The following is a 12062-nucleotide window of genomic DNA, read 5'->3' as shown; positions in this document are numbered from 1 at the left end:
CTCCAAAACGTCTGTTAGTTTATAAGGTGCCACAGGATTCTTTGCTGCTTTTACAGATCCAGACTAACACGGCTACTCCTCTGATCATTAACTTCTGATTTCTACCTTCAATTTTGTGACATTCTGCCCCTATCCAGAATGGCTACTGTCTACCACTACTGTCCATAGGACTGAAGCAACAGGCTGTGCTCAGCAAGAATTGTTATCATATCCTCTCAGCCTTTGCAAGTGAAAGCAAGATTCCCCCCTGCAAAAATGGTGGCCATTTAATCACTCTGGAAAGGCCAGATGGGTGACAGAAGAATGCAGAGGTGCAGATAAATGGATGTGTTAGTAAACTGATCAAGAAACTGAAGAGTCAAGAAAACATGGGGAAGTAGCAGCTGACAGAGTGGTGCAGGGAAAGCGCATAGGTGGTGGGAGGGATGCAGGGAGATGTGATAGGGCAGAGAAGGAGAATGTGAGGAGAAATGGAGGGAAATAGAGGGGGCAAGTGACTGTGGGGAAGCATGGAGGGAGAATATCAGAGGGGTAGACACCTATCTTATTTAGGTAGAGATGGAAAGGGATAGAATGGCAACTTCCCACATCCTAGGGTATAGGAGAGGCTACATGGAGTCCCCACACAGTGAGCAGAGAAGCCTGCATTTCTGAGTATATAACAGGGGTCGGCAACCTTTCAAAAGCAGTGTGCCGAATCTTCACTTATTCACTCTAATTTAAGGTTTTGCGTGCCAGTAATACATTTTAACATTTTTAGAATGTCTCTTTCTATAAGTCTATAATATATAACTAAACTACTGTTGTATGTAAAGTAAATAAGGTTTTTAAAATGTTTAAGAAGCTTCATCTAAAATTAAATTAAAATGCAGAGCCCTCCAGACTGGTGGCCAGGACCCAGGCAGTGTGAGTGCCACTGAAAATCAGCTTCTGTGCCACCTTTGGCACACACGCCATAGGTTGCCTACCCCTAGTATATAAGGTTCAGTTTTGAACCTGAGATGATCAGACACAAATTTTGTATAGGCAGCTTCCCACTAAAATAAATACATTTAAAAAAAAATCAGAAGGCATGTGAAAAATATACGTATTTTTTTAAATTTCAAATCTGAGCCATCTCATGATTTTTAGATGCTGAGTGTTGTAAATATTGCAGAAGCGATAGAAAGTGGGAATGAAAACACAGGCCATCACCTAGGTCACTATTACATTTTCTGCTGCACTTACCCTAAATCAAGCAGCTAGCATGTGGTAAGAAGGAGATACATTAGACTATGTCTACAGAGCAATTAAGTTGTTTTTTTTTTTAATTCTCACTGCTCTCCTTATGGACTCTCTCCCCACCCTCACCCTCTCCATTTATGCAAGACAACGGTTATGAAGCTGAAAGTGTTGGTTCAGCTCCAGGCAGCAATTTTAGGGTCAATTGCTTCTTCATCAGACGCTGAAATCACAGTTTTTCCAGGCATTAAATTAGCTGTGAAGATTTCAGAGGATAGTGGATTTTTATTTCCTATTTTCAGTGTGGACCCTCTACTCACAACCCACATAAGAATCTTTTTAGTCGGAAATATCTATTTCGTTTCTATGCTGGGGTCTGATTCCAATTTGCCGTCTTCGTGATATAGTGTAAGTGTATTACCTGCTGCATTTCCACCCAGCCTATTTGGTGGTAAGAATTGTAACTCATACATCACGCCACAAATCCTAAAATAAAGGAATAAGTATTCAAAATTTCAGCCATTTATTTCACACTTAAATGTTTTTAGCTGCAAGACATACATGCATGTATGATTCATCTTGGATCCATCCTAACCCATGGGTAGGAGTAATAAAGACTTCAAATGAATCATACACCACTGAATGCAAGAATGCCAGTCTAACACATAGTTAATACAGTACACGCACACAGAGTATTAACTATCAGACTCAATTCGGTCAGCTGCCAATGAAGAAAACAATCAAACTCCACTGCACATCTTTCAGTAATATTATATTGAAAAATACAACGTAACTACAAGGCCCTGATCCTGAAACTTATTTACTTTACATACAACAGTAGGGTCCAGTTGCAGGATCTGCCATTACATATTCCTATATTTTGAGAAAAAAGGAAGATAATGGAAATCTTCATTATTGTTGATGATTTTAGATTTACTTTTATTGTCTGAGCTGCCAAAGAATGGTAAGCTTCACTGTAGAACATGTTAATAATTTACTGTCATAGCTAAATTAGTAAAGATAACTTCAGAATGTTAAAATAAATGGAAATGCTTTATGCAAATAAACTTTCCTTGCCAAATAATATTAACATTTTCTGTATGTGGTGAATGTTAAGCAAATGTAAATTTTAAATAAAGTGCTAAGCAATGTCACAATAGGATGCCAATGCCTTGAAAAGAAACCAGGAACATAACAGCAGCCATACTGGGTGAGACCAAAGGTCCATCTAGCCCAGTATCCTGTCTTCCAACAGCGGCCAATGCCAGGTGCCCCAAAGGGAATGAACAGAACAGGTAATCATCAAGTGATCTATCCCCTGTCGCCCATTCCCAGCTTCTGGCAAACAGAGGCTAGGGACACCATCACTGCCCGTCCTGGCAAATAGCCATTCATAGACCAATTGTCCATGAACTTATCTAGTTCTTTTTTGAACCTTGTTATAGTCTTTGCCTTCAGAACATCCTCCGGCAAGAAGTTCCACAGGTTGACTGTGCATTGTGTGAAAAAATACTTCCTTTTGTTTACTTAAAACCTGATGCCTATTAATTTCATGTTATGAGAAGGAGTAAATAACACTTCCTTATTTACTTTCTCCACACCAGTCATGATTTTATAGACCACAATCATACTCCCCTGCCTTAGTCATCTCTTTTCCAAGCTGAAAAGTCCCAGTCTTATCCATCTCTTCTCATCTGGAAGCCATTCCATACCCTTGATAATTTTTGTTGCCCTTTTGTGTACCTTTTCCAATTCCAATACATGTTTCTGAGATGGGGTGCCCAAATCTGCACACAGTATTCAAGAGATTTAAATAAAGGCAATATGATATTTTCTGTCTTATTATCTATCCCTTTCTTATAGGAGTGTAAATAGTAGTTAAAAAAAGTAACCGTGTAACCAATTAAAATTTTATCGGTTACATGTTTAAACGTTTAACTGGGGAACTAGAGGTAGGGGGGTGCTGCAGCATCCCTTCCCATTTTATGCAGGGTCCCAGCTGCTGGCCACCATGCCCAAGGGGAAAGCGGAATCCTCGGCTCTGGCAGCAATGGAGTTTAATCGTTAACTGAAATCGATAAGTCTGATGCTTATCGGTTAACCTTTTACATCCCTACTTCCTTAATGATTCAAACATTCTGTTTGCTTTGACTGCTACTGCACATCGAGTAGATGTTTTAATAGAATGATCCACAATGACGCTAAGATCTCTTTCTTGAGTGGTAACAGCTAATTTAGACACCATCATTTTAAATGTATAGTTGAGATTATGTTTTCCAACATGCATTACTTTGCATTTATCAACACTGATTTTCAACTACCATTTGGTTGCCCAGTTACTCAGTTTTGAGAGATCCTTTTGTAGCTCTTTGCAGTCTGCTTGGGACTTAACTATCTTGAGCAGTTTTGTATCATCTGCAAATTTTGCCACCTCACTGTTTACCACTTTTTCCAGATCATTTATGAATATGTGAATAGGACTGGTCCCAGTACATACCCCTGGGGACACCACTATTTACCTCTCTCCAGTCTGAAAATTGACCATTTATTCCTACCCTTTGTTTCCCAGCTTCCAGTTACCAATCCATGAGAGGAACTACCCTCTTATATCATGACAGCTTACTTTACTTAAGAGCCTTTGGTGAGGGACCTTGTCAAAAGCTTTCTGAAAAATCTAAGTACACTATATCCACTGGATCCCCTTTGTCCACATGCTTGTTGACCCCTTCAAAGAATTCTAGTAGATTGGTGAGGCATGATTTCCCTTTACAAAAAACATGTTGACTCTTCCCCAACAAATTATGTTCACCTATGTGTCTGACAATTTTGTTCTTTACTATAGTTTCAACCAGTTTGCCCGGTACTGAAGTCAGGATTACCAGTCTGTAATTGCGAAGATCACCTCTGCAGCCCTTTTTAAAAATTAGTGTCACATTAGCTATCCTCCAGTCACTTGGTTCAGAAGCTGATTTAAATGATAGTTTACAAACGACAGTTAGTAGTTGTGCAATTTCACATTTGAGTTCCTTCAGAACTCTCGGGTGAACACCATCTGGTCCTAGTGACTTATTACTGTTTAGTTTATCAATTTGTTCCAAAATCTCCTCTAAGGACACCTCACTCTGTGACAGTTCCTCAGATTTGTCACCTAAAAAGAATGGCTCAGGTTTGGGAATTTCCCTCACATCCTCAGCCGTGAAGACCAATGCAACAAATCCATTTACTTTCTCCACAATGGCCTTGAGTTTGCCTCTGCTTCTTTAACTTTGTTGGTTCTCTTATTATGCTTTTTAATTTTTTATGGAGCGTTCTGGATATTCAAAATGTGACACAGCAAGCTGTACATAATATAATGCTTAGTTTACCCTTCTCAAATTACACCTCAGTGCTCCAAGAGAAGTCTTCAGAGCTTGACATTAAGCTATCCACCTCAATTCACTGGATGGTATTTGGCAGACCCTCCCAAAAATACCCCAGGTGGTGGTGTGTTTAAGATCCAGTATGATTTTATCACTGAGTCAGCACTCAAACCATACTCCAGCACTACGTTAGGTGGCACTGTGCAATCAAAGGGCTCATCTTTCTGACAGAATTTAAACTAATGCCCCAGTTGTCATTAAACTCTGCAAGAACAGTTATTAGCCTTAGTGCCTAGGCCAAATGTTAGCTTAGGTCATTATATTCTGCCTGCATACATTTCCCCTACAGTTTGAATATTTCTCCTCAGTTCTTGTCCTAAGCTGCTGCGTAGTGTTGCGGTGCGCTCTGAAACTACTGCTGCATTCCTTTCCAGAGATGACAGCATTTCAGTAGATGAAGTGATTCCTGCATACAATTGATAAAGTACTCTGAAGTATTTTTTGAATGGAAGAAATATACTGTATAAAATGTAAGATAATAATACATTTAAAAACAGAGCTATCATCAGGTTTTAGCACACCAAACTAGCTTTTAGTCAGTCTTAATAAGCTGGGGCTTCTGAACGTGTGCATAAATGGTCAGAAGCAAACTTTTCCTAGACTATTAGTAAGATGAAGGCTGTCTCAAATGACAGAAGCAGTGGTGATTTTCCTTAGATTTAAAATGCAATCTGATTTCATCTCTAATTTAGAGGTCATGATAATTTGTGCATTCTCAATATACCCATTCTTCCAACAGGTACTGCCACTAGTAAACAAAAACAAAAAATCCCCCCCCCACCTAAATGCACCACCCATCTCTATACTCTCTTTGGGAGAATCAGTTTAGAAGCATCAATCTAAAAATGTCAGTTCTGGGTGCAGCATTTCCATTCCAAGTACAAGAACATCATACGTCAGATTGGAAGATTCCTTTTTAAGGTCATTCCATGATCCTGTAAGTTTGTTATGAAGTTCTGGAATGGCAGATAAGGTTATGTTAGATAAAGTGCCTTCATAAGCTTGTTCTAGGCAGCAGTGTGCAACCCATGTTTGAACAAGGGGCTGCTACAAAATTTTCCCTCTTAGAGTCTGTAATAAATTTCATGCTGGAGGATATGTCGTTGCAGAAAGGATGGGGGAGTATTGTGGAAATCAATTAATGTGTTTTCCGATGTTGCTCTCACAATTACAACCAAGGAAAAACAAGACCATTTGGCAAACAAGCTTATATTAAGTGCACTTGCTGGAAGTGGTCATACTTTGTTCCTGAAAAAAAAATGGAATGCACAGTATTTATAGAATAGTGCAGTGCTCAGCTTGTGTGATCTGATATCGGAATGCTAGATGGGAAGTTGGAGGAAAAAGGGGAACAGTTCATAGAAAAATGTTCTTAAAACACTTGATATTTGCATTCTGATGAAATCCAAAGATAAAGATGTTTGTTCTACAGAAGTACTTTTGAAAAAAAATTTTTTACAAAACCCAAAAAGTTTTGCATGTTAAAAAATCTCAATGCTAGAGCAGGCATCATTTTCAGATCAAGAGCACCAATGCCTGAGCTAAAGTATCCATATAATAATAGAGAGGGACTATACATGAAGAGAAGTTAATCATACATTGGAAGTATATGGTATTTGTATTACTATGAAAGATGCACGTATCTGCTCAAAAGGATGAGCAAGAGTTAAATTTTTCATGCAATAGAAATGGAAGCTGACCCATAATCAACTTAAAAAAAAAAAAAGGCTCAAGCTTTCCTTTTTTTTAAAAAAAAAGAGGATATCGACCATTACCACTTCCATTAGGAGAGTAGCCCCAACTCTACAGAGATACATAGTGGCATCCAGGGATTCTTATTTTTCCATTACGCTCCCAGAAGCAAAGCTTGCTGCCAGACACACGAGTGCCAATATCAGATATTAAAATAGCCCTTACAAATCAAATAATGGTGGAAAAGCATTTTGAATAACACTCGAGTCCTATAGTTTGTCAGGAAAAGTTAGAAAAATGGCTTCCCAATGCTGAAGTATACACAAAATTCAGAGTTCTAAATGCTCAGACTATTGTATTGAGTCCTACAATATCTTTCACAACTCGTATGTATTTCAAAATGCTTCTAAAAGTCAGCACTGTCCCTAAGAACGCGTTCCTGACGCAGTGGAAGTGAAGATTTTTAGAATCATGTTGTTCATTGTATTTATCCATTCATATTACTATGTATGTATCTTATTTTCATGTTATGCCGTTTCCAATATTTATACCGGGTAATTAGAATTTAACATTGAGTATAAATATATTTTGCAAGAAAAAAGCAGAGAAATAGGCAAAAAAAAATCAGTAAGTATATAGCTTTCATCTAATCCTGAAGACTGCATCTACCCTGCCAGTTTAACCCACAAAGCTTGCAGCTCATTAGGAAACGCAACATTTGTAGTCTTCTCAAAAGCTGCAATTCTCCAAATTAGCTTAAATATGCAGTAAATAAATAACTTTGTAGACAATTATTTAAAATATTGTTCCTCAGCACCTTGTAGTCCTGGGTCTGAGCCACCAGTACAGTGCCGGCTCTCTTTATCAGTCAAGAAGAATGCATATGATAATATCAACCTCATGCACCCAGGCAATGAGTTGTTTGTATAATGCTGCTAAAACTTCCAGCAAGCTCCTGTCACTGAGAAAACCCACCTTGAATCTGCTGATTCAGTGTGTAACTTTGTACTCTGATCTCTGTTAGTCATCAGTGCGCTACAACCCCACGCCTGCGGCTATTTAAGGCTCGCCCTGTGTCTGGAAACGACAACTTTCAGCAGATTCACCTTTAAATGCATCTGAACGACCCGCGCCTCCTTTTAACCACAATGAAATGAAACTGCCCAGCCACCAATTGCTCGATACAAGTGTCATCTCAGCAACGCGCTCGGACAATCAGCAAGTCCATTAGCTTAGGCAACGTGCCCAGTGTAGGTTACAGGAACCCTACAAGATCGCTGTCTTCCCAAGGAGGAAAGAGCACAAACGCTCTCGGAAATAGTCCGCTCCCAAAGCGATTTTACTAAAGAAGCCTTTAGCACACCCCCTCTTCCAGCCACCCAATGCTAATAATAGCTGGAGATGTAAATAGCCTCCTACAATCCCCTACGTTATAACCATAAACGCCTTCCGTCAATTAGGACACATTATATAAACGGGGGAGTGGCATTCCCCAGAGCCAAGGGATTGCAAACAAGACCCTTACAGCAGTAGACAGTTGCTGAATGATAAGGTTTCCCCACCGCACAGCCATGACTGGCAGCATGCAGAACAGCCTAATCTTCTGCAAAGCATCAGAGCCTTCAAAACAAGAGCGCACAAGCTTCCAGAGCAGGATCTTGGGAGCAGTGAAGTCCATGACCAAACAAACTAACACTGAATCCACTGGAGCAAACTTGCGCTTGGCTGGAACCCGCTCCCGCGGAAGCCTCTGGGAGCTTCCCCAGGGTGGGCTTCAGTGGGAGCAGAGTCGGGCCCCTCTCACCTTTGCGCTTTGGAAGCGGAGAAGGGAGTCAAAGAGGGGAAGGCGGATCGCGCCCGTCGCTCCCCGCAGCAACTGACAGCATTGGAGAGAAGCAGAAAGCAAGCGCGCTCGCAGCTCAACTCCTATTCATAGTGAAGAGACAAGCCCCAAAGGAACTGGAAACTACATATTAGCGGGGGAGCGAGAGAAAAGCCTGGGTTCGCACAGAAGGAAAAATCAGAGCAATGAAATCAGGCGGTTGCTGAGAGCCGTAGGTTAACCGCTTAGAGCCCAGCTTACAGGATCGCGCTGCTCCTGCAGCCCCGTGCCCGAGAGAAGACGCACTTCGCAGAGCCGCTCTGCTGCGTGTCAGCCCGTTGCCCCTGCAGTCTAGTGTGCGTGAGATGTTACACCCGCTCCGAGCAGCTGTTTTAACCTATGGCTCGGCAGGCACAGGGCAACGCACGGGCAGGTATTTCCATGGGCAGGGATGAAGTCCGTGCCTGGCATCCCAGCAGCCGAACAGACCGGGGAAGGCAGGCAGGCAGGCAGCCGGCAGGGAAGCAGAAGCAGCCGACGTCCACCAGCCTTTCCCACTGACCTCAAGCCAAGGACAGCAGAGCGGGTCCTTCTGCGCATCGTTATCCGGCGCTGGCGGGGCGTGCTGAAATAACCGGGGCTCAGCAGGGCAAGGAGCAGGCGAAGGGGGGAAGAAACTGAGGCAGCTCACCTGAGCCCTCCGAGGGAACAGCTCCTCCTGCCGCTCCGGACGATGCGCCCCTTTCTCCAGGACAAGGGGCCCAGGGGAGCCCCAGCCGCGGCTCAGCACCCAGGAGGAGGCTCGCGCGCTCTCTCGCCGACCCGGGATGCTTTGACGCGCTCTGCACGCAACGCGGCAGCAACCGGAGACAGCCGAGCTGCGGCGGCACCAACTTCCCACCTGCAGCGCTCGCCTGGCGGAGACTCAGGCCCGCTCGAACCCGTCACGCCGGCCCCGCCCCGCTCGCCCACCGCGCCTCCCCATTGGTGCGCCCTCCGCTCCCAGCCCTCCCTCCCCGCTGTGCGGAGTCCGCGCACACCCTGTGCTGCCACAGCCACTCTCTGCAGCAGAGGTGTCGGGACGTGGGTGAGCGCGGGCTTCGAGGAATTGCTGCCTGCATGCAGGGCCGTCCTTAGGCATAGGCAACATAGGCAGCTGCTGTAGGGCACCTGAAAATTTGGGGCACCACTGGGTCTTAGTGTCCACGCTCTTGTTTTTCTATCTCTGTTCTGACCCTTCCTGCAGGGTCCCACAGATGGCTGCTCTAGCCTGGTGAGTCTTCCTTGGGAGGGAATCTAGTAGTTAAAAGTGAAAAAACCTCCAGCCTGCCAGACCTATTAGCAGAACATTGAAACTGTTAAAGAGACATTCAAGGGGTAATAAAGCCATTTAACGGGCATTTGCCAACCCCAAGGTATATATACTGACAGATTTCAGAGTGGTAATCCTGTTAGTCTGTATCAGCAAAAACAAGGATGAGTCCTTGTGTCACCTCAAAGACTAACAAATTATTTGGGCATAAGCTTTTGTGGACTAGAACCCATTTCATCAGATGTCCATGAAAGCTTATGCCCAAATAAATTTTTATACTGTCAGTTTCTGACTTTACTGACAAAAACAGTTGTGCATTAATGTAATATTTACACGGAAAATGTAAGTCTACAGGACCTTAGTTTAAAATTTGCTTTAAAAATGTTTCATTAGTGAGCTGGTGAAGATTATAAAATCACATTTCTAAAAAATGCTTGCATAGAGTTTTAGATGCACAATCATCTTTAGCCTTAAATGTGTGGATCTTCAGACATAGTTTTTTAAATGAATCCTTCAAAAGACCTCCCTTATCTAAAATACACATTTTAATTACTATAGTTAAAAAAAAAAGTGCTTCCAAGTCTTCCTGTCCTTTCCGTCCATCCCTTCACCACCTATCCCCCCACTCCTCACTGAAGAGAGCCCTTAAAGGGACAACAGTCCTTCCCTTCCAGATAGCTGGACAAGGAGTTCCCTTTCTTTACTTCTGACTATCCGACAAACTAGTTTTAAAAGAACCCTCCAGCAAAATCAGTACCTTAGTAAGACAAAATCCTTGTTATACCTAAAATTTTTGGAAACATATTTTTTTTAAGTTGGTGAAATTTCATAACCATGTCTCTTGTTATGGAGATCACACAAAGTAAATTACTGTTCCCTTTTTCTAAAAGCAATGAACATTGTTATGAACACACTAAACCTCTCTGATTAATTTAAAAGAATATCTTTGTTTCAGTGAGTTAAATATGTAGTAATCTGGAATGCTGGCTTAAGATGAGTACATTTAAAATATAAATTCAACTTAGAAACACTGATGAAGAAAATGTAAAACAGAGAAGAGCTGCATCATGTATTCCATTATATGTAATGTTGTATCCAGCAGGACAGCTGACTCACCCTTACTATGAAGTTTTTGCAAATAAATCTCTGACAAACTTCAAGGCATATCAAAAACCTGTGACTGACATTTTTTATTCCCAAATTTTAGTGCTTTTAATTAGGTACTTTCTTCATGTCCATTCTGCATGAGGGAGAGGGCATGGAAGTCTCTGCGGGGAACTGTGACTCTCCACCACCATGAGGCAGGCTGGGCATCTCATTATCCTTTGCTGTCAAGTCCCTCCTCCCCCTCCCCCAACAGGCTGTGAGCTTGGGCTGCCATCCGGCATAGGGGCACCAGTTTAATAATACTGCGTAGGGCCCCATAAATCCTAAGGATGGCCCTGCCTGCATGACTCACGGTTCTGCTCAGGCAGCCAAAGAGGAATGAATTTGCAAACATGGATGGGATGGGAGAGGGTTTGGACAGAGGGTCCTGATCTCGTGTACACTGGTGTAACCTTGAGGCGCTGTTCTGCATTTACACTCAGGTGCAGGGCCTATGCTAGCCCATTGGGGACCCTAAGCAGGAATATTTTGGAGGATCTTCCCCTGCACACAACACATACTAAATTAATAGGGGGTCCTCTGGAGCTGCTTGGGGCCCTAAGCAATTGCACAGTCTGCTTAAGAAGCCTAATGCCAGCCCTCCCTATGTGAAATCAGCATCTAGTTCCAGGCTGCTCAGAACTTTACATACAGCTCTGAGGATATTTGGACTAATTGTATCATATTAGGAAAATGATGGGGACATTTCCCCTCACTCCTCTCATCCCTTTTCTCATAATGTTCTGAAGTACAGAATGGCCAGGCCTGTTTTAATTTGGTCAGCTAGACAGGACCTTCTAGAAAAATCATATTAGAGGACTGGAGGCTATATAACCTTTCCCTCCCACACCTTTCCAAAAATTGTAAACGATATGCATGGAAATTCAGTGACAGATTTCCAAGCATCATTTTTCTGTCTACAAGGAGTAGAAAACAGAAAGGGAAAACAATACTAGAGCTATTGCATCATCTAGTGCCATCTTCCTCAGCTAAACATGTTAGGGACCAATCTCAGCAGTAATAATAGAAATGATCTGATCTTGGCCTCTGCAGCATAACATAAAATAGTTTAATACAATTAGTAATGTTGTAGAGAGAAAATAATGATTCGTGCAGTAAACAGGGATCCAGTAATTGACCCAGGGAAGTCACCTTTCAACTGTTAATAGGGAGGACTGGTGCTATGTAACTGGGCCTTGGATTTAGTGGGAAAATGTATGGCTTGAAAATCCAGCTTTATCCCCATCTCCTCCCCTTCCCTCAGCAGTCCTGCTAAAGCCCTTCTTTGTCCAAATTATGGGTAGTCCTAGTTGCACAAAAGCACACTGAGGTTAAGAGGAGGGGGATAGAATGGAAGAGGTCAGGGAGAGAAAAGAGGACACAACTGTAGCCATGCAGCCCTTGAGTCTGAGGGCAGCTTATGGTCCACAAATATTTGTTAAAAAAACCC

General features: G+C 42.4%; 1 protein-coding gene across 2 annotated transcripts in view; it reads right to left on the bottom strand.

The window, feature by feature from the left end:
• The window catches only part of EPB41L3 (erythrocyte membrane protein band 4.1 like 3), a 201369-nt gene extending 192317 nt beyond the window's left edge, over window positions 1-9052 (bottom strand). The window contains exon 1 of one of the 2 annotated variants that reach the window (XM_030552806.1): window positions 8846-9052. The gene's annotated coding sequence lies outside the window, so the exon portion shown is untranslated. The remainder of the gene's footprint in view (window positions 1-8845) is intronic. The other variant, XM_030552797.1, reaches the window with a different exon arrangement.
• Between the last annotated feature and the right edge of the window lie 3010 nt (window positions 9053-12062).

This window comes from Gopherus evgoodei, chromosome 2, assembly GCF_007399415.2.
Source record: "Gopherus evgoodei ecotype Sinaloan lineage chromosome 2, rGopEvg1_v1.p, whole genome shotgun sequence".
Taxonomy (NCBI): domain Eukaryota; kingdom Metazoa; phylum Chordata; order Testudines; family Testudinidae; genus Gopherus; species Gopherus evgoodei.
This window is presented reverse-complemented; position numbering and strand designations above follow the sequence as displayed.